This window comes from Bidens hawaiensis, unplaced genomic scaffold (assembly GCF_021521415.1).
Source record: "Bidens hawaiensis isolate Kalapana, Puna unplaced genomic scaffold, B.hawaiensis_p1.1 tig00055778_1, whole genome shotgun sequence".
Taxonomy (NCBI): domain Eukaryota; kingdom Viridiplantae; phylum Streptophyta; class Magnoliopsida; order Asterales; family Asteraceae; genus Bidens; species Bidens hawaiensis.
In genome coordinates this window covers 7,482-30,643 of record NW_027500045.1, presented here as the reverse complement: position 1 = coordinate 30,643, position 23,162 = coordinate 7,482, and the positions used below count along the sequence as shown (strand labels likewise).

The window sequence follows — 23,162 nt, the reverse complement described above, 5'->3', positions numbered from 1 at the left end:
GATGATGATGATGATGATGACGGAAATGAAGCCGGGTTTGAAATGGAGAATGGAGAAAGTTCAGGGTATGGTATTGTGAATAACGAAAGTAGATGGGGCGAAACGAACGAGGAGGGGTTCGAAAGTGTTGAGGAAGATGATGAGTTTATGCATGATGGTTATGCGAAAGATGGAAGTAGTTTTGAAGTTGAAGATTCAGATTCTTCTGGTTCTGGTGAATATAGTGATTGAATTCTCAAAAAGAGAAATATATTATCAATTTTGAAGGTAGAAAGATTGTTTTTTCATGGGTTTTTAGTTTTGTAGGAAAACCAAATATAAGTTTTGCAAGTTTTCTTTTACTTTATATAATCTTAAATATTTGCAGGGGATATTTTTTCTTGAATTCTTTGAATTTTTTTTTTGTCTTTCTAATGTGACATTGTGCTTGGAATATAGTTCGATAGAGAACTTGACTTTTATAGCCATAGCAAGTAGAAACATACAAGTCAGTTAAATAATAATATATAAAGTTTTAAATTAAATTTAAGTCTTTTGAACATGTGATTTTGAATGGTTTAATAAGAGCATTCTCATCCAACCCCTTATTATATGAGTGATTGTTTTTATAATTTAGAGAGTGATTTAGGGTGTTGTGAGTGAAGTGATCTTAGAGCATTCTCATCCAACCCCTCATATTATGTGAGGGGTGTTTTTATAATTTAGAGAGTGATTCAAGGTGTTGTGAGTGAAGAGTTTTTATATTTTAGAAAAAGTAGTGATTTTTCTGTATATTTGAAAAGTTACTGTTCATCCCTTATAATTTTTTAATATATTTTGAAAGTGGTTGTGAGTGAATGAAAGAGAAAAGGTAATAATAAAAGGTATAAAAAGTATTATTTAATTGAAATGGAGAGAGAAAATAAAGTAAGTTTTAGTGTAATTTTTGGTTTGGAGATAGGGGGTGGGATGAGAATGCTCTTATACTTTTGAAAACATAGTGATTTTTCTGTATTTGAAAAACTACTGTTCACCTCGTATAATTTTTTAATATATTTTGAAAGTGGTTGTGAGTGAATGAAAAAAAGATAGTAATGATAAATGTATAAAAAATATTATTTAATTGAAAAGGAGAGAGAAATGTAGTATATTTTAGTGTAGTTATAGATTTAGGGATAGAGAGTTGGATGCGAATGCTCTAAGCAGTTAAAACCGATCATAACTTTTTTCAACTTGAGCATGTGTTGAAGCATTACTTTGGCATGCAGTAATGTTTACTGCCTGCATGCCAAGTTATAGTTTGATGATTATACTATAACTTGGCATGCAGGAGCTTGAGAGTTTTGGTTCGACATTCTTGTAAGTTGCGAGCATATATACTTATCAGACTATACATGTATATACAAGATATTAATCCTTATATAAATAATAAATTACTAACTTTACTGGAGGGTGTTTCGTATGGCTATGTCTTTTGTTACCTTCTAAAGAGTTTTCTGTGCTCCTTTATAGACTTGAAAGTATTGGATATGTTTCAACCCAATAACAAAATCTGATCTAATTTTAAGCTAGCTACGCTCTTGACTTTTATAAGGTCAAGGTTATGTTATTCTAAAGATAAACGATTATTATGTTACCCATATCAAAATTAAAAGAACAACCTTACGTATAGTATTATTATTTTGTGATTACAAGTATTTAACCGTGAAGATATATAGTAGTCCAAATACTACATGAGTCAGGAACGATCCAACTCTTGGTTCAAATCCTGCCAAAAGCTATATATACATGTGTCACAAGATTAGCAAGCAGCTGGTAGATCTACAGTCAAATCCGTGCAAGGAGCTCAGGACCAATCAAGGGGTTATTTCTCGATAGAGTGCCAATGAGAGTGACGTTTACCTACACGTGATATAAATAGTAGACCACTGAAGAGGTAGGTCCCAGCAGAGCCCAGTTGGACCCGCAAGACTCACCTTGAAAAGAGACGTCTGCGCAGAAACCAACTGGATACGCAGGTCCCACCATGCTCAGAGACGTGACGTCCTTACGCGCAGTACGCAAGCTGTTCCCACAGGAAATGCCTCCCAATGGTGAAGTACTCTGCCTGTTCCCGCAGCTGCGGATACAAGCCATCAGGGAAGGCCACCCGCGCAGCAAGGCTACACGCACAAGGCACTTAGCTCTCAATAATTCAGTTGTCACCTGAAGGAATGAGCAAAGCCGGGAACAATCCCGCACAAAGGCGGGAGGGGGAATACTCCCGCCCAAATAAGCCAGTCCGTACGATACGGGAAGATCTTCTGTACTGTACCTGACGAGGTATGGGCAAAAGATCTGACCAAAGATACGACAGCTTATTAACAACAGTATGGCGAGCAGCATGCTCTTGTACTGTATGTCACTATTAGCCGCTGCCTACTCACCAACTCCTGTCATACCACGTGCATAGCCGGCAGTTGGTGGAAAAGGAATAGTACACAGCAGGCCTGGTCACTGTCAGCCGCTGCCTACCCACCAACTACCAGCATGGCACGTGCGTAGGCCACAGTTGGTAGAACAGGAATACTATTCAGCCGGCTACACCTTCTTGGAAACCTACCTTCGGCTATAAATACCCCAAATGGTATGATCATCTCATCTTATCATATTATCATCATATACTATCTCGTATTACATATTATACCTGATATCTGCTCTAGCAATCTCTTAATATACATTTATATTTAAAGAGCAATCTAGTCTGATTCTCACGCCGGAGGGTGGTCACAAGGAGGAACCCCCCCCCCCTTCTTAGTGACGAGCTCACGGTGTCTGTTTTGCAGGTTATCAGAAGAACCATCTTTGCCGGGTCTAACCCCTCGTGGGAAACATCTATTCAACCCCCAGGTTACCCGTAATCTGCCCGGGGTCCGATTAGTGTTTCTTCATTGGCGCCATCCGTGCATAAAAGCTAGAACTTCATTTCTTTTCAGTTTTTTCAAAATTCTGGAAAGATGGTTAAAGAAACTCCGGTAACCACAACCCCACCTACTGGGAGGGATACCGGCGACTACACAGTTTTTACGAACACTACCGCGGTTACCCAAGCCGGGGCAAGTGCAGTAAATTTTACGAACACTACCCCAGTTACCCAAGCTGGGGCAAGTGCAGTAAACAACCATCCCCTGGGATTCAATAATACCCAGGCGGAAAGACAACAGACGAGACTCCCCCGCCAAACACTTGAAGAAGTTAAAGCGTGGGTGGAGGCACGTCAGAAGGAATTCCAAGCTGAGTTGGACGAACGTTTGCGTTCCGTCCAACAGGCTGACGAATTCGGAGACTACTGGGACAATGATTCGGAGGAATCCGATAGTGACGCATACCCTCGCCATAGGGCGAAAGGGAAGCGTAAGGAAACGGACTCCCAACCGAGAAGGCATTTTGGAGAAGCCTTCAAACCAAAAAACACAGGTGGAAATCCACGTGACTTCTCGAAAACATTTACACCAGCTGCTGCAAAGGCGGGAACGTCCAAATTTGCAAGGGACATTGCGGAAGCAATCGTCCCGAAAAGTGCCAAACAGATGTCCAACATCGGCACTTACGATGGTATATCTGATCCGGACGATTATTTGAACAGGTTCATAGCGGGGGCAACCGTCAGTAGTTGGACGGAACCTACGTGGTGTTACATGTTCCAAATGACGCTTGTTGGGGCAGCTAGAGCGTGGTTCGATCGTCTACCGGTCAACCACATCTACGACTGGGCAGACTTCCAACAGAAGTTTAGCCAACACTTCAGCCAACAAAGAAAGTATACCGAAGAGCAATGGACAATCCTCAAATGCATTCGAGAGGAAGATGAATCTTTGCCAAACTTCATCACTCGCTTCAACTCAAAGAAGCTAAGTCTGGGTAATATCAGCGAAGATCTTGTTCGCGCTGCTTTCATCCAGGGCGCGAACGACCCAGAGCTCATCCGCACCTTAACGGGTAAAGATGGCATGCCATCCACATGGGATGCCATCATGACAGCAGCAAAACGCTTTGCGGAAACGGAGAAGCAACTGGGTAGAGATCTCCCCCAGAGCACAAACCTCTACACCCAGAAAACAAGAGAAGACAACGTCCTTACCGCCCGACTAAACAAAAAGCGGAAGCTAGGCATTTGGCAGTCAAGGGTAAACTTTGACACCTCATCCGGCTTGCAACATCGATTAGGCGGAAGGGATAACGTACAGTCAAACCAGAACTCCAGATGGACGCCACTCACCAAAAGCGTCACCGAGATATTCGCCACTGAGGAGCTCCCATGGCCAAAGGCTCCAATTATCCGACATCGTCACAATGCTGATCGGAGCAAATACTGTGACTTTCACAGGACAAAAGGCCACAACAATGAAGAATGCACAGACGTTAAGGACATGGTCGAAGCATTTGTCAGAAATGGGACGCTCGCGCACCTCGTGGCGCAATGAACGCTGAGCAGGCTGATGCGTGTAGAACCCCAGTTGGGGAAAACACGAATAAAATTGCAGCTTCAATGTTGGAGACTACATGCTGCGCAAACAACGAGATCCCGAACTAGGTGCATATCGGCTCGATGGCACTCCCATCCCAACAACATGGAAGGGAGCTCAATTACACAGTTTGCATGTAGATCAATTCCAAATTTGTAAAGAAAAGGCCCAGAGCCACTTCTAATGGAAATGATTCTCCTTAGAACATCGACGCTGATTTTACGTTTATACTTTTACGAACTTTCAACACTGATGCCGGTTTTCACCGCATACATAAGTGTGAAAGTCGTTGCGTGGGGAAGGCGGCAAAACCCGCATAAACCCAAAAAACGGCAAACCTTCACGCAGGTCAGTTAAAGGTAAAGTTCAGTCATCCCACTAAATGAAAGTGCCGGTCTATCCGCATGAATCATGATAGAGGAAACTGAACACTAACCTATTAACAACCGCGCGTCGAACGGTTAATTTATTCAACACTGATATGCCGGTTTTCACCGCATAATTACGTGAAAGGTCGTTGCGTGGGGAAGGCGGCAAAACCCGCATAAACCCAAAAAACGGCAAATCTTCACGCAGGTCAGTCATAGGTAAACTTTGGTCAACTGAATGAAAGTGCCGGTCCTAACCGCACAAATCATGAGAGGAAACCGAACCTATTGACAACCGCGCGTCGAACGGATAACTTATTCAAAACAGAGAATTTCTAACAAAAGGATGAGGAAAACCTACACGCAGGTCAGATGTAGGTAAAGTTTAGCCATCCTACTAAGTGCAAGTGACGGTCCTACCCGCACAATCACGAAAGAGGAAGCAAAACTTCAACCTATTATCTACCACGTTCAAAGGTTAACTTATCCTAAACACTTAGAAATTTCTAAAAAGATGAGGAAAACCTCCAAGCATGTCAGATGTAGGTAAAGTTTAGCCATCCTACTAAGTGCAAGTGACGGTCCTACCCGCACAATCACGAAAGAGGAAGCAAAACTTCAACCTATTATCTACCACGTTCAAAGGTTAACTTATCCTAAACGCTTAGAAATTTCTAAAAAGATGAGGAAAACCTCCACGCAGGTCAGATGTAGGTAAAGTTTAGCCATCCTACTAAGTGCAAGTGACGGTCCTACCTGCACAATCACGAAAGAGGAAGCAAAACTTCAACCTATTATCTACCACGTTCAAATGTTAACTTATTCTAAACACTTGAAAAATTGCTAATTTAAACTAAAGTATGCAAGTCATATAACGTTTATAAAGCAAGGAATCCAGTGAAAGTAGCGGTCTTACCCGCACAAAGATTTATATTTCATAATATTAATTACAAGAATGGCCGGGTAACTACCCGCCTACAAGAATATAAATCTATACAAGCTAAATCTATCCTAGCAGTGGGAAGGGATCTTCAGGATCAAGCTTCAGGGCCACTTCCACTTGGACCAGCACCATCAGTAGAGCGTGGCAGTTCAAGGAAAGCTTTAAGGATAGCTAGCCCATCATCAGCAGCAGCAACTTCGTTTACCTTCTCCACCACCGGATGCGGGAAGGCGGCATACTGATTCACTGCTTGGTCGTATACAGCTTCAGTATCTACATCAAATAAAGGAAAGTTGGAAGGCGGGATGCCTTTCTCAACGAACCCTAGACCAAGCAGGAAACCGGCCTTTTCCCCATCCTCATGAGAAGCGTTGAGGGCTGCGCTCATAGCATCGTCATAAGACGTCTCCGTGAAGACTCGATGCACAACCTACAAAAAAGAAATATACAAGTATCAGAACCTTTTCTATTTACAAAGAAAAGCGTAAAGACATGAAAAGCATACCTGAGACAACGCTTCTCAAAGAAGCCATTCCTTGGCAACCAGAGCCTCCTGGAGGGCAGCTTGAGCTTCGTTACGGGCGCGTTCGGCTTCACTCTTGTTGAGGTTGGCAAGCAACACTTCTTTAGCCGCAGCCTCTTCGACGCCCTTTAGCTTCCGCTCAGTGTGGTCAAGCACCCCCCTCTGGTCCAAGATCTCTTGGAGCTTTTTGGCGTCTTCCATCGCCAAGGCATCATGAGCCTGCTGGAGAGCCTCTAATTTGGCTTTAAGCTCCTCATTCTCCACCCGTAGAGGCTCAGCAACAGCTTCAGCCTTGGTGGCCCTCTCAGTTGCGTTCCTTGCAGTTTCCTTAGCCAGCCGAAGTTGTTCGTTAACAGCTTGGGCAACCTTGGAACGGGCCTCGAGTCGGGCCTGAACTTCAACCTCGAGGGCCTTGAAGGCCTTCTCATTTTCCGCAGCCACTGCGGTAAGCCTTACTTTCTCCTCCCGGACAGCCCGCGCCCGAGCTACTTCTTGAAGGCGAGCTGCTTTTAACTTGTCGTTTTCACGACAAAGCAGCTCGACGCGCGGCTGCATCCGGGCCAGGAGAACCCGAAGCTCATTGGTTAGCCTACCCTCAGGTAGGCTGACCAAGCCTACCGTCATGGGCGGAGAGGTACTCCTCTGCGCTCCACCCTGGAATGCGTCAACATCCACGCCTACACAAAGAAGATAAGTATTAATGATGGAAAACTATGAAGTTAAAAATAAAGTTTGTACTTACGGGTTTTCTTGAGCCTAAAAGTGCGGACAGGCGGGGATGAACCCGATGGAGCCGGCCTCTTCACGCCGCTCACCATTGTCATCCTGGGCTCTCCGGAGGTGACAGTCGTCGCAGCCTCCGGAGCGGTGGTCTTATCACCACCAGGGTTCCCCGCCACCTCCTCGCTCTCGGCCTCTGAGTCAGACCGAGGCACCGGATCGGCAGTGGAGGCCACCTTCTCCTTCCCCTTCCCGCCGGCAGCCTTCTTCTTCCGCACCAACGGAGGACCATCTGCGGATTCCTCATCAGAACATAAGATTAGAGGAATTCCAGCAGAGGTTTCAACATTGAGGGGGTCGAGGGTTGAATAGCGCCTTACCTGGCCGCCTGGCGCTCAGGATCTCGTGGCTTAGCGGGTAGACCTCCACGAACCTATCCGCCGTTTGTTCTAGGATAGGCAACTCGTTCTCATCTAGAGCACGAGTACCCATCCGAGCGGGACTGTCAGCCTCCCACGGATACAGGAGCGACTGCAAGTCGTTCCCCTCTGAAATAAACAGGAAAGAAGTTAGAAGAGATTCTAAATCAACAAAAAGAAACAGAGCATACCGTAAGGAACAGAGTTCGAACCGTATTCAAGGACGATTGGGATCTTTTGCGCATCCGCATCCTTCCACACCCGGCTCATCCCGAGCATCACCATCCCGGACTCCGCAAACCGATAAACCGGAGATTGGACTCGGGATATCTTCGAGAACCATTCCGCATCCTGGTAGTTGGAGGCGTGAAGCCTGGGAAGTGCTTGCCCATTCTTGAATTTCATGGCAAGGGGGATGGCGCGAGCGGAGATGTAGAAGAACTCCCGCTTCCACGAACGAAGATTGCGCTCGGTTGCGCAACCTTCAAACCCTTGATCCGGGTTATCAGCGTATACCACCCCTGGATGCACCTCCAAGTGTAGAAGGTCATCAGGCGGTCGACAAATGGCTCAATGCCCAGAATCCGGCACACCCACTCGAAGTGGCGAATCTTCGCGATCGCCATCGGGTGCACCTCGGTCAGGTGTACACCGTGCCTCTCTAGGACACGGTACACAAACTTTGTCAAAGGGAACCTAAGATTCCCATAGACAAAGAATGCAGCATATACCCCGATCTTGCCTCTGGGGGCATCATACACCGTCTGATGGGGTTCAGGAAACTCAGGCTCGAGAGACTCGAGCATGAACTTCCTGACGATGTACTGATACAGATCGGCAGGCAGAGCACACTGGCACTCGCCAGCAGTACTCTTGTCATCGGCGAACACCCCAGCCTCCTGGGCTGTAGCTTCGAGATCGTGAGAAGACATCTTGCAGATGAAAGAAGAAAACGATTTCAAGAGAATGCTAGACTGGAAAGGTGAGTATTCGCCGGAAATCGTTTTGAAGATGAAGAGAAAAGTGAAAGTATGGATTACAAAGAACCCTCTCCCCCTTTATATACTAATCGCAATTAATGCGATGAATTTAATGCGGAAGAGAGAGAAATCGAAGGTGCAATGAAACTATGACACGTGGCAAAAAGCAAGCTGGCAACAGCTGTTGAAAGGACGCGTACCATTAATTTCGCGGCCACGCGCCCGAAAAATCGCGCCCACGCGCCTGAAAAGGCGTCTGGAATGACCATGTACTGTCACGTCACCATAACTTCCTGCACGTCCTGACACAGTCAGAAGAAACCGTCGCACGACGTTTCAGAGGTTTGGACTGTTCTTATCCTTTCACCGACTCTTCGAATAAAAAAAAAAAAAAAAAAATTCAAAAAGATTCAAAAGTAAGCGGGAAAATACCCCTTACCTTGGCAACCAAGTAACCATAAGACGGGTGCGGGTACAGTGTTAAGGCGAAACCCTTCACATACCTAGCACCCGCAGGGAATTGACGCCAGGAATACCTTGGCAACCAAGTAACCATAAGACGGGTGCGGGTACAGTGTTAAGGCAAAACCCTTCACATACCTAGCACCCGCAGGGAATTGACGCCAGGAATACCTTGGAAGTAAAGTAACCGTAAGACGAGCGCAGGTACAGTGTCAAGGCAAAACCCTTCACATACCTAGCGCTCCGCAGGGAATTGAAACCAAGAAGGATCTTCTGGGCAATGCTTGCGGAAACGGAAATAACATCCCCGCATAGCGGGAACGTCGAGAACTACATTGTTTGAAGCTCCAGGAAGGAATTGGTGGTTTTAACATAATTGATCACTATGTTCAAAACTACCAAAACCTCATGGAGAATCCACACAAATGGGACTCAACGCTCCTGACTTGCGAGGAGGTTACAGACCTACCCGCATCATACCCAAAGATCAAGCAGGAAAGTCGGGAATTTCTGCAAGTGACATAAGGACTTCCGCGGGAAGAATCCCCATGGAAAACCTTAAAACTAAACCCTTTTCAAAACCCTTTGCTTAAGTCCAAAAGTTCACCTCACTTTATTAAACATTCATGAGAAGAACATTGGACTGGGGGGACTTGAAGAGGTAGGTCCCAGCAGAGCCCAGTTGGACCCGCAAGACTCACCTTGAAAGAGACGTCTGCGCAGAAACCAACTGGATACGCAGGTCCCACCATGTTCAGAGACGTGACGTCCTTACGCGCAGTACGCAAGCTGTTCCCGCAGGAAATGCCTCCCAATGGTGAAGTACTCTGCCTGTTCCCGCAGCTGCGGATACAAGCCATCAGGGAAGGCCACCCGCGCAGCAAGGCTACACGCACAAGGCACTTAGCTCTCAATAATTCAGTTGTCACCTGAAGGAATGAGCAAAGCCGGGAACAATCCCGCACAAAGGCGGGAGGGGGAATACTCCCGCCCAAATAAGCCAGTCCGTACGATACGGGAAGATCTTCTGTACTGTACCTGACGAGGTATGGGCAAAAGATCTGACCAAAGATACGACAGCTTATTGACAACAGTATGGCGAGCAGCATGCTCTTGTACTGTATGTCACTATTAGCCGCTGCCTACTCACCAACTCCTGTCATACCACGTGCATAGCCGGCAGTTGGTGGAAAAGGAATAGTACACAGCAGGCCTGGTCACTGTCAGCCGCTGCCTACCCACCAACTACCAGCATGGCACGTGCGTAGGCCACAGTTGGTAGAACAGGAATACTATTCAGCCGGCTACACCTTCTTGGAAACCTACCTTCGGCTATAAATACCCTAAATGGTATGATCATCTCATCTTATCATATTATCATCATATACTATCTCGTATTACATATTATACCTGATATCTGCTCTAGCAATCTCTTAATATACATTTATATTTAAAGAGCAATCTAGTCTGATTCTCACGCCGGAGGGTGGTCACAAGGAGGAATCCCCCCCTTCTTAGTGACGAGCTCACGGTGTCTGTTTTGCAGGTTATCAGAAGAACCATCTTTGCCGGGTCTAACCCGTCGTGGGAAACATCTATTCAACCCCCAGGTTACCCGTAATCTGTCCGGGGTCCAATTAGTGTTTCTTCAACCACCGATTAAAGTACACTAATCTTTCTACATACTCAACTCTTCACTTCTACTCATATCAAGGTTGGTTATATAAAGTACCAGAAATATATAATATTAAACCTTCAAACTATTTTAGCGTAGTACACATCACATTTGGAAAATTTGCAATCTCCATACACAACCTCAACCAAAGTTCAAATACATAAAAAAACTACGTTAAAATCCTCAAAAACCACAACTTTACTTCAAACTCACTTCCTTCTTGGATCCTTAAACACACACTCACACCATGATCACACACAGTACTCCCGTGAAGATCTTACCAATATTCACACACCCATGAACACCAAATCCTTCACCAATGTCTCTAATCCACCCATTTCCCTTAATCACACTCACTAATCATCAACCCACAACCAAAAAGCTTGCATCTTTACCACTACCCACATCACATTCAACCACCCTTATCAAGAACACCTTCAATCACGTCCCAAAATCATCAATTCGACCTGCAATCACCGCAATTTCATCCGTAACTGTCGAAAAAGACGCAACGAACAATACCCAGTTCGTAATTCGAGCTCAAGACTCGTCAGGATTGCTTAATTTAATAGTTAGGGTTTTAAAAGATGTTAGAATTGAAACACCCACAATTCAATTTGATGAGAAGGATAATTGGTATGTGATAAAGTTTAGTGTAAGTGATTTGGGTGGGAAGAGAATTGAGGATCAAGAGAGATTGATCAAGATCAAGAATGCGTTAACCGAAGCCGTAAATGGTAATGTATTAGTTGATGAAGGGGTTGTGGTGAGGAAACCCGGGTTTGGTTCGGGTAATGGGAAAAATGGTAGGATGTTTGAATTGATGGATGGGTTTTTGAAAAATGACCCGGTTAGTCTTCAGAAGGATATTCTTCATCATGTTGAGTATACGGTTGCGAGATCAAGATTCAGTTTTGATGACTTTGAAGCTTATCAGGTTTAAAGTTTTTTACTTTTTGGTTACAAGATGGTTATGTTTATCGGTCAAATACGTCCTTTGGTTTTAATTAGGGGTGCAAATGAGCCTCGTTTCGATCTTTATTTTCAAAGCTCGAACTCGGCTTGTGAGTAGATTTTTAAGATCAAGCTCGACTCGGGCTTGGCTCGTTTATTATTTCTTAATTCATTTGTATATATTTATAATTATTTTTATATATATATTTTTTTAAATTATAATTTTGTATATGACATAATATATATATTATTTAGTTATTTATTCATAATATTATATAGATTAATTAATAATTATAAAATATTTATAAATATATATTATTAAAATTATATTAATGACAGGCTCGTTTAGGCTTGCGAGTTGGCTCGAGCTCGATAAGTAAAGCTCGGGCTCGGGATCGTTTATTAAACAAGCTTAGTTTTAAGCTCGGGCTCGTTTAAGCTCGGCTCGATCGTGCTTTTTTACGACCCAATCTTGAGCAGCTCGGCTTGTTTGCACCCCTAGTTTTAACTCGTTAACCCGAGGTTTAAGCACCGACATAAACCCATTCAATTTTTAAGTAACAAAAGATGATCAAACGTCGAAATGTAACGTTTGTAAAAAATCGACACAACATGATCAAACGGGGTTCGATGTGTGTATTAGTGTATATATATAAGTTTGAAAAATTACATACAAAATGTGTGTATAACTATATATATCCTGATTAATCGTTAGTCGGTAACCCACCGCCTGACTAGCGCCTAGCGATGTTTAGTTGTTTACAACACTGATTGAATTATATTTGCAGGCATTTTCACATAGTGTGAGGGACCGGTTAATTGAGCGTTGGCATGACACTCAACAGCATTTCAAAAAGAAGGATCCGAAACGTTTATACTTTCTGTCACTTGAATTTCTAATGGGCAAGTAATTTTCTCTTTTAATTAACATAGAACAATTTCTTGTTTTAAGATGCAAAAACAGTTACATGCGGTTATTTTGCAGGTCGTTCGTTGTCGAATAGTGTTATTAATTTAGGTATACGGGATCAATGTGCTGAAGCCTTAAGTCAGCTTGGATTTGAGTATGAAGTTTTGGCAGAACAGGTTAGTTAGTTTATATTTTAATAGTATGATATCACAAAAATGTAACTTTGTTTCAAATCTTTGAATTTATTTTATTAATTCAACAGGAAGGTGATGCAGCACTCGGGAATGGTGGTTTAGCCCGTCTTTCTGCTTGCCAAATGGATTCTTTAGCCACATTGGATTTTCCGGCATGGGGGTAATTTGGAAAGTATTTTTGTTTAATTGTTGTTGGTTATATAACACTAAGAATTCATTTTAAATATTTAGATATGGATTGCGATATCAGTATGGACTATTTAGGCAGATAATAATGGATGGTTTCCAATATGAACAACCCGATTATTGGTTAAACTTTGGCAATCCTTGGGAAATAGAGCGGGTCCACGTGTCGTATCCTGTGAAGGTTTAATAGTATTATTTTTTTTAATCTCTTTTCTATCATATTTATACTTTATTTATTTATTTTATATGTTCACCAAATCAGTTTTATGGAACTGTGAAAGAGGAAGTTGTGAATGGGAAGAAATGTAAAGTTTGGATTCCTGAAGAAACCGTGAGTTATCTACCTTACATAAAACAAATTTCAACATAAAAATTGTACTTATTTCTTGTTAATATTTAGGTGGAAGCGGTAGCTTATGACAATCCTATACCTGGCTATGGAACGAGAAACACGATTAATCTTCGTTTATGGGCTGCTAAACCAAGTGATGGATATGATATAGTGAGTTTGAGTTTATTATAATTATATGCTGTTTACATTATGTTATATCCGGATAGTGTTATTTAGTTGTTTGTTTTTTTCATTAATTGTAGTAGTCATATAATACTGGAGATTATATTAATGCTATTGTAAACAGACAAAAAGCAGAAATAATAAGCAATGTTTTATACCCCGATGACCGTTCTTATCAGGTACATTCATTTGACACTTTAAAAATATTGTGAACTATTGTTTTAAGGGTTTTCATTTCTTTTTTTCTTTTAGAAAATAATAGCGTATGGTTATGAATTTGTAATATTTCAGGGAAAGGAACTGCGGTTGAAGCAACAATATTTCTTTGTTTCGGCATCATTACAAGATATTATTCGGAGGTTCAAAGACACGCATGCAAACTTTGATGACTTCCCAGATAAGGTTTAGAGTTAATTACATAGATGGTCCCTGTAGTTTGTCCATATTGCATGTTTAGTCCCCACCTTTCTTAATAGTCACTACTGCTCACTTAAACGTGACACGGATGGTCTTTGGAGTGAATGGAGTTTGACTTTTCTGTTAAGTTTCTAACAAAATGACTAAAATACTCCTTAATATGCAGGTTGCTTTGCAATTAAATGATACGCATCCATCGATTTCAATAGCTGAACTTATGAGAGTGCTTCTTGACGAAGAACATTTGGGTTGGAAAAAATCATGGAATATTGTAAAACAAGTTTTTTCATTTACTACACATACGGTATCACCTGAAGCATTGGAAAAAGTCCCGGTAGACCTGTTTCAGAATGTCTTACCACGTCATTTACAAGTAAGTATCAACTTGCTAAAAGGTTTTAAAATTTATTTTAACTTTATAAGTCTTGATACGTATCTGCCTTTACAGATTATGTATGACATAAACTTTGCGTTTATGGAGGAGTTGAAAAAGAAAATAGGGCAAGATTATGCACGTTTGTCTCGAATGTCGATTGTTGAGGAAGGTGCTGTAAAGGTATTTATAAATCTTGGTAATGTTTTTTATTATGATGCAAAATAATTATCCACTTTTTTAATATTTCGAGTTGACAGAATATACGAGTGGCGAACTTGTCCATTGTTTGTTCTCACACAGTTAATGGAGTCTCTAAAGCTCATTATGAATTGCTAAAAACACGAGTGTTCACGGTACTTGATTACAATATAACTTTATATTGCATTTTAGATATATATTTTGAATTTTGTTTTTTTGCTTATAATATGGTTTATTTGCAGGATTTTTATGAGCTATGGCCTGAGAAATTTCAGTACAAAACAAACGGAGTAACTCAGGTAATATTCCATATTTAACATCTTGGCATAATTCAAATGACTAAACTTTTAATTATTATGATTTTTTTTATTTTTTATTTCAATTTAGCGTCGTTGGCTTGTAGTAAGCAATCCATCTCTATGCGCTCTTATTTCTAAGTGGCTCGGAACAGAATCTTGGATCCAGGATATTGACCTTTTAGCCCGTCTCAAAGAATATGCATCAAATTCTGATCTACAACAAGAATGGATGACGGTAATACACTGGGTTGAACTTGCTAACTTTTGTATTCACAATGTTTTTTTGTATAATGTTTGGCTAAAGAGATGTTTGATGGTTAGGTTAAGAAGATTAATAAAATGAGACTTGCTGAATACATTGAAACGATGAGTGGAGTGAAGGTTTTATATAACTTATTATAACCTTTGTCCTTTTATTTGTGTTATTAGTTATTATTCTGTTAGTAGATCAAAATTTTAATCTGCGACTGCAGGTTAGTTTGGATGCAATGTTCGATGTGCAGGTAAAAAGAATACACGAATATAAACGACAACTATTGAATATATTAGGTGTAATTCATCGATACGATTGCATTAAGGTATCTGTTTTGTGCAAACTTTATATCTTTTTAGTCCCATGTAACGTAAAAATAGTTTTAACTAAGTTTAACTTTTTTAAATAAGAATATGGAGGAAAACGAAAGGAAAAAGGTTGTACCTCGTGTGTGCATAATTGGCGGGAAAGCTCCTCCTGGTTATGAGATTGCAAAAAAGATCATCAAACTTTGTCATGCGGTTGCAGAAATAATTAACAATGATAATGACGTCGGTGACCTCCTTAAACTGGTAAAATATCCTGAATTTTGATATATTTTTTATTCCTCCCGTGGGTCCCACCTAGTGTTATGGCCATATAGACTGTCTTGGTGAAATGTTATTGCTTTTGTAGGTTTTCATTCCTGACTACAATGTTTCAGTTGCTGAGTTAGTTATTCCCGGAAGTGACCTTTCACAACACATTAGGTTTGTATTTTTAAACACTATTTTAAGAGTTGTAAATTAAATTTATTTAAGAATGTTTTGTTTATATGCAGCACTGCAGGACACGAGGCGTCAGGGACCGGAAGCATGAAATTCCTGATGAACGGATGTTTGTTGCTTGCGACGGCTGATGGATCGACAAATGAAATTATTGAAGAAATAGGTGCAGAAAACATGGTAATTACAAATTTATTAAAAATCCCATAATTAGTTTGCTTTTGTTACATGTCATTACAAATCATCATGTCAATTATTTTATATTTAGTTCATCTTTGGGGCAAAGATCAATGAAGTTCCCGCATTGCGTGAAAAAGATTCCACCTTTAAAGCACCCCTTCAGTTTGTACGCGTAGTAAGGTATAATAAATTTGCATCCTTTACTAGTTTAGATACTTTTTAAAGCCACAATTAGTTTAATAAGTTAAAAACTTTGGAACTTTTTCAAGGATGGTGAGGGATGGTTATTTTGGATACAAAGACTACTTCAAGTCGTTGTGTGATACGGTTGAAAATGGCAAAGATTTCTATCTTTTGGGGTCTGATTTTGCTAGCTATCTAGAAGCCCAGGTGAGCTAATTAGCTCTTTAATTACTTGAATGATCAAGTTTAGTGTTTCTTGATATTGTGCCTAAATTTCAAGAAAACTGTATGAAATTAAGTAAATCTGTGCAAGTGCAGGCTGCTGCAGATAGAGCATATGTGGATAAGAAGAAATGGAATGAAATGAGCGTACTTTGTACTGCTGGATCTGCGAGATTTAGCAGTGATCGAACGATTGAAGATTATGCAGAAAAAACGTGGGGAATCGAGCCGTGTAAATGCCCCTTTTAACTACAATCTTTAGTGCTTTAATTGTAATTCATATGTTCAATAAACTAGTTTTCGATTTCTGTATAATTGGCAATATGTAGATCTGCATTTAAACTTTGTAATATCATAATGATAATCACTTTAGCAAAATAATTCAAACTCTTCCAAGTTGTAAAATACATTTAAGCATGCGTCTAAACAGCTTTTAAGTGTAAACAATAACAATGAAAAAGAAATAGCAAAAAATCAGAGAAACTAAACCCTAGTGTTGAAGTTAAAATTGATTTAGCCGGACATAGCAGCTAAAATAATTGAAACGAAACATAAAAAAAAAAAAAAAAAAAAAAAAACTTATGAACAAAAGTAACCAAAAAATAAAGTTCTTCGAATGTTGCAGCCGTGGAAAGTCGAAGCCCCCCTTTTCCAAGTTAAAAACAGATTAAAGATGCAAACTTTTCCATTATTCAATTTCTGGGTGTTGTTAACCAACCGAGTTTTCAAGCTTCAAGCTCATTAATTGGTTAACTTCAGCACCAAATTCATCAGGAAGCTCGTTAAACACGTCCTTACAAAATCCAGAAATCATTGTAGCCATTGCTCTCTCGTAATCCATTCCTCTTTGTTGAAAATAGAAAACTTGGTCTTCCCCGATTTTTGAAGTGCTTGCTTCGTGTTCTATACGAGCTGACGGGTTCTTGGCCTGTTTTTACAGAAAATATGAAAATAATAATTGCTATCTTAAATAAAAAATATATATTTATAGTGTTGAATATGGAGTCTGATTTGTAAGGTCAATTACAATTATGAAAATATGCATAAAGTGCAATTGAAAAATCCTAGTAACAAATATAAGACAGGCAAGTTGTTAAATTAAATATATATTGTGTATGAATAATTACTATTTACTACAACCATTTTGACCATGCTCCTTCAGTTCCTAAATGATATGAACTAACGTAAATGAACGAGCATCAATGAACGAACATATTATCATATTATTGAACGTTGACGAACACGACATCTTACATTTTCGTTCATTAAATTAACCAGACAGAATTCCTTGTTCATGTTTGTAACAAACTTCAAACTTAACGGTTCACGAGCAGTTTGCTGCGCGTTCAGTTCGTTACTTTGATTACAGCCCTACCTTTGATTATCGGTTTTGTTGCAGCTAGTATGAAACTAATTACTCAAATATATTTAACCTCTAAACTAACATATAATTCAAGTTTGATACCTGAATATAAGGGTATGTATTAGCAGCCACCTTGTCACCGATAAGCATCGAATCACACTGAGACGAATTTCTAGCATTATCGGCCCGTGACTGAACCTGAACAAGACCCCTATAACAATTTCTTGAACTCGCAGCCGAAATCCCCTTCGAAACAATCCTACTTTTCGTATTCTTCACCTTATGAATCATCTTCGTCCCAGTATCCGCTTGCTGAAAATTATTAGTCAACGCAACCGAATAAAACTCACCAACCGACTCATCACCCTCCAACACAACACTCGGATACTTCCAAGTAATCGCTGACCCCCGTTTCCACTTGAGTCCAAGAAATCTTGGATTTCCGACCCACCCGCACAAACACCCCGTTTCGTCACAAAGTTCAAAATCCCACCTTTCTCGTTCTCATCCCCCGCATACCAATTCTGCACCGTCGAGTACTTAATCTCCGCCCCCTCGTTACAATAAAGCTCCACAACAGCAGCGTGAAGCTGATTCGTGTCGTACGAAGGAGCCGTACACCCTTCCAAATACTCAACAAAACCTCCATCGTCCACCACTATCAACGTCCGTTCGAACTGGCCCGTTTCCATCGTGTTTATCCTAAAATAAGTCGAAATCTGCATCGGGCATTTGACGCCTTTCGGCACATACACGAAAGACCCATCACTAAACACAGCCGAATTCAAAGCCGCAAAGAAATTATCATCACTCGAAACCACTTTCCCTAAATACTTCTTAACTAAATCCGGGTACTCCTTAATCGCCTCCGAAATCGAACAAAAAACCACACCCGAATCCTCTAACCTCTTTTGATGCGTTGTCGCAATCGAAACGCTATCGAGAACAGCATCAACCGCAACATTATCCGATCTTTTCTCTTCACTCAAATGAACACCGAATTCATCAAAATATTCATAATAATTATTTAAAGCTTGTTTCTTTATGGGTTCTGAGTAATAACAAATGTTTTGATAATCAATTTGTGGGTAATGATTATTTATCGGACCATTTGGGTTCAATCATGTGACAGAATTTGTGAAACGAGTTTAACCTGAACTGAAGCATCCAATTGGGTTCGTTTTTTCTTGATGAAATTGATCTAATTGTTTGCTCTGAAAGGCCTTTTGGGATCGTGAATGAGTTGATTTGTTGATTAAACCCGTATCTGTAATCTCGATTAAGAAAGTTATGAAGTGGCACGTCAAACAAGAGATCTTTGAGATTTCTTAGCAGTCACCTCCACACCCCAGAAAAACCATTGCAGGCCTGAGACCTGCAATGGTTTTTCTGGGGTGTGGAGGTGACTGCTAAGAAATCTCAAAGATCTCTTGTTTACATACACAAAAAAGTGGTGGTGGCTCTTATTGAGCATCACCCTTTAATAAGGAGGTGGATATCTCCTTATATAGAGAGCCTCATGGCCACCATCATGGTACCGTAATGGGCCTAGCCCAATTAGGGTTACCTCCACAAAACCCCCTCAGCCCAATAACATTGTATTAGTCCATATAATAAAATAAGCCAAACATAATAAATTTAGGGTGGTAAAACCGGGTTTAGTACTATACCCCTACAAGCCCCCCCAAGTCCAGCGTTGCTCCTGGGCGCGCAAGCGTCTAGGTGGAGCGCTGGACTTTATGAGGTGTGTTAGGCCATGAGGCGGTTTTTTCCCTTTTCTTCGGCCTTGTCTTTATTGTCTTTGAGTTTTGGGAGGTTTTCTTCATGATGGTGACGTGTTGTGGTGTTTATAATAATGATGGTGCACTAGCATGAATAAGATATAGCACGTCGAATAATAAAAGCCTGCGCGCGAGGCGACTTACAAGCTATGAGAATAATAAAGCTTGCGCGCGAGGCGACTTACGAGCTATAGGAATAATAAAAGCTTGCGCGCGAGGCGTCTTACGAGCTATATGAATAATAAAGCTTGCGCGCATGAGGCGACTTACGAGCTGTAAAAATAATTAAGCCTGCGCGCGAGGCGACTTACGGATCTATGAGAATAATGCAGCCTGCGCGCGTGGCGTCTTACGAGCTATAAGAATAATAAAAGCTTGCGCGCGAGGCGTCTTACGAGCTATAAGAATAATAACAGCTTACGCGCGAGGCGTCTTATAAGCTGTATGAATAATAAAAGCTTGCGCGCGTGGCGTCTTACGAGCTATAAGAATAATAACAGCTTGCGCGCGAGGCGTCTTATGAGCTGTATGAATAATAAAAGCTTGCGCGCGTGGTGTCTTACGAGCTATAAGAATAATAACAGCTTGCGCGCGAGGCGTCTTACGAGCTGTATGAATAATAAAGCTTGCGCGCGTGGCGTCTTACGAGCTGTATGAATAATAAAGCTTGCGCGCATGGCGTCTTACGAGCTATAAGAATAATAACAGCTTGCGCGCGAGGCGTCTTACGAGCTGTATGAATAATAAAGCTTGCGCGCGTGGCGTCTTACGAGCTATAAGAATAATAACAGCTTGCGCGCGAGGCGTCTTATGAGCTGTATGAATAATAAAGCTTGCGCGCGTGGCGTCTTACGAGCTATAAGAATAATAACAGCTTGCACGCGAGGCGTCTATGAATAATAAAGCTTGCGCGCGTGGCGTCTTACGAGCTCTAAGAATAATAACAGCTTGCGCGCGAGGCGTCTTATGAGCTGTATGAATAATAAAGCTTGCGCGCGTGGCGTCTTACGAGCTATAAGAATAATAACAGCTTGCGCGCGAGGCGTCTTATGAGCTGTATGAATAATAAAGCTTGCACGCGTGGCGTCTTACGAGCTATAAGAATAATGAAACTTGCGCGTGCGCGTAGACTGCGCGTCATGCGACGCGCGCAGATGTTGCATGCGCGTGCGCATAGGCTCTGGCTTTGTGTTATGCGCCACGCGCAGATGTTGCATGCGCGTGCGTGTAGACTTTATGTCCCGCGCCACGCGCAGATGTTGCGTGCGCGTGCGCGTAGACTGTGTGATATGTGTGAGCATGTGGCGCGAAGCCGTATGGTTTATGAGGATTCCCAACCTTTAAGTTTGGTGCTTGGCCTGATGGGCTTATGAGGATTCCCAACCTTAAGTATGGCGCGTAGCCATATGGGATATTATGAGGATTCCCAACCTTTAAGTATTGCGTGTAGCCATATGGGATATTATGAGGATTCCCAACCTTTAAGTATGGCGCGTAGCCATATGGGATATTAGGAGGATTCCCGACCTTTAAGTATTGCGCGTAGCCATATGGGATATTACGAGGATTCCCAACCTTTAAGTATGGCGCGTAGCCATATGGGATATTATGAGGATTCCCGACCTTTAAGTATGGCGCGTAGCCATATGGGATATTATGAGGATTCCCGACCTTTAAGGATGGCGCTTGGCCTGATGGGTTTATGAGGATTCCCAACCTTAAGTATGGTGCGTAGCCATATGGGATATTATGAGGATTCCCAACCTTTAAGTATGGCGTGTAGCCATATGGGATATTATGAGGATTCCCAACCTTAAGTATGGCGCGTAGCCATATGGGATATTATGAGGATTCCCAACCTTTAAGTATGGCGTGTAGCCATATGGGATATTATGAGGATTCCCAACCTTTAAGTATGGCGCGTAGCCATATGGGATATTATGAGGATTCCCAACCTTAAGTATGGTGCGTAGCCATATGGGATATTATGAGGATTCCCAACCTTTAAGTATGGCGTGTAGCCATATGGGATATTATGAGGATTCCCAACCTTAAGTATGGCGCGTAGCCATATGGGATATTATGAGGATTCCCAACCTTTAAGTATGGCGTGTAGCCATATGGGATATTATGAGGATTCCCAACCTTAAGTATGGCGCGTAGCCATATGGGATATTATGAGGATTCCCAACCTTTAAGTATGGCGTGTAGTCATATGGGATATTATGAGGATTCCCAACCTTTAAGTATGGCGCGTAGCCATATGGGATATTATGAGGATTCCCGACCTTTAAGTATGGCGCTTGGCCTGATGCGCGCATGCACGGCGATGGAGTGGTGACTCGCGAGCGCGCGTGCGTGGCGGAGGTCTCTTGCGCAAAACCCACATGGTGGTTTCCGCGGTGGTTTCCACGGGCGCTCACGCATGTTGGCGGAATGGTGACCCGCTGGCGAGCATGCGTGATGGCGCCAATGTCGAAGCATGAAATGAATCTGACCTGATCCATGACGATGTTTCCACGGATTTTCGAGATGAACGAACCACGTCTTGATCTTCTTCTGCGGTTGCTTGAGACCTGCAATGGTTTTTCGGGGGTGTGGAGGTGACTGCTAAGAAATCTCAAAGATCTATTGTTTACAGACACAAAAAAGTGGTGGTGGCTCTTATTGAGCATCACCCTTTAATAAGGAGGTGGAGATCTCCTTATATAGAGAGCCTCATGGCCACCATCATGGTTCCTTAATGGGCCTAGCCCAGTTAGGGTTACCTCCACAAAACCCCCTCAGCCCAATAACATTGTATTAGTCCATATAATAAAATAAGCCAAACATAATAAATTTAGGGTCGTAAAACCGGGTTTAGTACCATACCCTTACATGGGTCATTGTCGATTGATTGGGCTCGAAGCTTAAAGAATTGGGGTTTTGATTTGTTGGTGAAATTGGAGCTTGATGATGAGGTTTTAGGGTTTTGAGAAACGGGTCGGGTTGAAAAGACTCTGTTGGTGACCAGAGAAGCCATGGATTTACACACCCGAGTAAAAAGTAAAAAAGTAAAAAGTAAAAACCTCACAAAATATTAATACTTGTGTTGTAAAAATCTTGACTACGAATCGATTAATCATTGATTAATTTCAACTAATCCTGATTAGTCATAATAAATTTCAATTAATCTTTGATTAATCATTAGTGACTATACCGACTATTGACTAGCGATTTTTACAACATTGATTGGTGGATGTCGAATCCAACAAATACATTACCTATGTTATACCGGAATGTTGTAAGTGTAAATACGATTATTTTAAAACGGAATATAATTTAAACTTAAAATTCACGAAAGCATATTAAGTATAAATGATTAATTAAACGGTAGGGTGAATTCAAATATTTAAAACCTAATTCTTACACTAAGGCAATTTCTTGATTTAATTATAGCTTATGATTATTAACAGTTATGGTGCGATTTTATTTAAACGATTTGCATCAATACTAGTATCTAATGTATAACCACACGTCGTTCAGTGATTAGAGCCAACCCACTACTCCAAGCTCATGTTGTTTGGATTTTAGTGTGCGGCTTGCGTGATAAAAATATCGATTATAATCAAGCACTTATGTCGTTCACAATGTTTGATTAGATCGTATGATTCTAAACGAGTTTAAATTCATAGACAAACGTAAGCTGTTATTTGTTCATTTTATCAAATATTAAAAGTTGATTGAAGGTTTTACAACTTCAAGAACCATAATAGAATAATTAATAAGTTGATCAGGTTTATTAACAATCTAAT

At 41.3% G+C, this 23,162-nt stretch overlaps 2 pseudogenes across 1 annotated transcript; one reads left to right on the top strand and one right to left on the bottom strand.

Annotated features, from left to right (window-relative positions):
* The first annotated feature begins 10,689 nt into the window (after positions 1–10,689).
* Positions 10,690–16,590, top strand: LOC143601156 (uncharacterized; annotated as a pseudogene). The gene is made up of 22 exons (XR_013147604.1): positions 10,690–11,511; positions 12,317–12,431; positions 12,514–12,614; positions 12,701–12,792; positions 12,864–12,999; positions 13,081–13,149; positions 13,219–13,320; positions 13,413–13,511; positions 13,624–13,734; positions 13,916–14,122; positions 14,198–14,305; positions 14,383–14,478; positions 14,566–14,622; positions 14,711–14,857; positions 14,944–15,003; positions 15,096–15,200; positions 15,286–15,447; positions 15,551–15,624; positions 15,696–15,819; positions 15,908–15,999; positions 16,089–16,209; positions 16,321–16,590. The product of XR_013147604.1 is annotated as an uncharacterized LOC143601156 (transcript).
* Positions 16,591–16,933: 343 nt separating this feature from the next.
* Positions 16,934–22,390, bottom strand: LOC143601154 (iron-sulfur cluster assembly SufBD family protein ABCI8, chloroplastic-like; annotated as a pseudogene).
* Between the last annotated feature and the right edge of the window lie 772 nt (positions 22,391–23,162).